Consider the following 2424-nt stretch of genomic DNA (forward strand, 5'->3'; position numbering starts at 1 on the left):
TAGCTCTGATCTTAGCCCTTGATCTCATTTTCTCTTTTAAAATCAAAAATGTTAAAAAAAATCCAAAAACCCCCGGGTGCCCGCGGGTTGATCCGACCCGACCCGTGTTTTTGCGGGTAGGGTCACCCGGGGATCGTTTTTGACGGGTCACTAAAAACCCGACCCTTACCCGCAAGTTTGCAGGTGGGTTGGGTCGACCCGCAGGCACGGGTCGCGTTTACCAGGTCTGGTTTACCCTTTTAAAATCTTTTCATTTGGGGTTGGAATACGGAAAAGGTAAATATAATGGCAGAAATACCCTTGTGGCTATTATCAACTCGTGTCTTTTATCTTTTCACATTTCATAATTAACTATATTTTAATCAGACCACGACATAGTATAATTTCTAACTGAGATACCCAAAAAGGAGAAAAGTACATAATGGTGTAATAGTTTAGAGAAATTATGGATTTTGCGTACTTTTGAAAACAATCATCAAACACGGATGATTCTTCAAAAACGGGTGAAAAAGACCCCAGTGCCCTTCTGACATTATCAGAACCAAGATTGAGTCCTTGTATGTTGGTCCTTCATGATTGACCTTTTTCATTATTTTAGTATTTTCTTTGGAGAGAAAATCCCCCTGTATTTGAACCGATAGAAACTTGGATTCGTTTGGATCTTGGCCGTCTGAAATAACTAGAGACGGAAGGATGCTTGACACGTCTTAAAAAAGCTTTTTGGAACGGTGGCGCCTTTATTCACAGCTGGTTCGGTTTGGATTTGAAATTTCCCTTTGAAGCCAGAGTCCCTTGGGTTTGGAACGGGGGCATCTTTTAGTAATACCGCCATCTCTTTGTATTCACCATTTTCTTCATTCGAACTCTTTCATTTCATTTCTACTGTCTATTCAACCTCGTCTTCCATTTGTTCATCAATATTTAAGACTTAGGACATTGTCTCTGGATTTAGGGACATAACGGCACCGGAAATTGAGAGAACGCATGAACCAATCATTTTGGTAAGGTGTGCAGTGAGAATCCGTCGGTGTACCAAATATTTACACCGGCGTACCAATATTTCTGGTGGTGTACCCACTTTTTTTACGACGGCATACCAACATATTTACGCCAATGTACCTGAATTTTCGCCGATGTACCAACATTTACGCCAACGTACTTACATATTTATGCCGGCGTACCTAAAATTTACCCAGTTAATCAATTTCTTCTTATTTCTACCTACCTTTATCCAGCTAATCAATCTGGTTTAATTTTTTACCCTATAAATTATCCAGTTAATCAATCTGGTTCGAACTGGAGTTTACCCAGAGAAACCTGTGGTGAGAGTGAGTTTCCATTGAATAATCGTGGACATTTTGTATCACATACTAACAGTCATTTGTGATGTAACCAGAAGTTCATATCAAATGGGTTGGGCCCTGACATGAACAGAACAAACAAGAATGTTATCTATACACATGTATTGATTAATCAATCATCTATACACGGGTTTGAACAATCAATCATCTACTACTACATATCTTCTAACACTCAACCTTCCAAACATTGGTATTGAACATCTGTACTCCCTACATCTTATAATCCCCGCTGAAACTGCAATAGTGAAGAAGAGAAGCTACTTATGCTTGCATTCCCAAATCATCTCGAATGTTCTCTCCACGCATAGGCGTTGTATATCTTTCTGCCATAGGTTACAAGTGTAAGTACTCGACTAATGAGTAATTTCTTTGTAAGCTTCTAAAAATTAGTACCTTAGTGAAGTCGATTTGTTTATAATGGCATAGAGCTTTTATGAACTCGATCACGAATACCCCACAATCGAACCTAGCATTTGAAATTTTAGTAGTTGATATTATGTAACCTGCACCGAGAAAAAGATGAAGAGTATATTGTCTTAACGGTGCAGGACGAGTACTCATAGGTTTTCTTGTTTCAACGATATCTTCCCACGTACTCGCTTCAGGTTGAAATCTTTTTAGAACCCTCCTAAAGAAAGTAATCTGCACGTAGAAATTACTGAGAAAATCCATCAAAACGTACCGAACTATGGAATATCACTAAGCAAGAAACCTACCATTCCCCTTGCAAGCTTCCAAGAATGAGCTCTGGCCAGTGAATCATACATTATATATTTTCCTTCTTTCCTACTGACCATTAATAATATCCAGTGTTTGCCGTCCTCGATTGGGACCAGGATTCTGTTCATCCCATTCATGTCGCTTAGGAAGGAACAGATGATGCTCGCATCTTCCTTACCATGCTTCCCAAGCTCCTAAAAACCATGGCAATTAAAGGGCAACTCATAAGCATGGGATAAAAATAAAGGATATGATAATGCTAAAGCGTTCAGGTTCAGAACTTATTGAGACATAGGTAGGGAGGCATACGCATAGTTTGTCCGCTGTCATGGATATGGAAAGA

The sequence above is a fragment of the Tasmannia lanceolata genome, unplaced genomic scaffold (genome assembly GCF_043159265.1).
Source record: "Tasmannia lanceolata isolate RefF3 unplaced genomic scaffold, GAP_Taslan_0.1 ptg000003l, whole genome shotgun sequence".
In the NCBI taxonomy this organism is placed as follows: domain Eukaryota; kingdom Viridiplantae; phylum Streptophyta; class Magnoliopsida; order Canellales; family Winteraceae; genus Tasmannia; species Tasmannia lanceolata.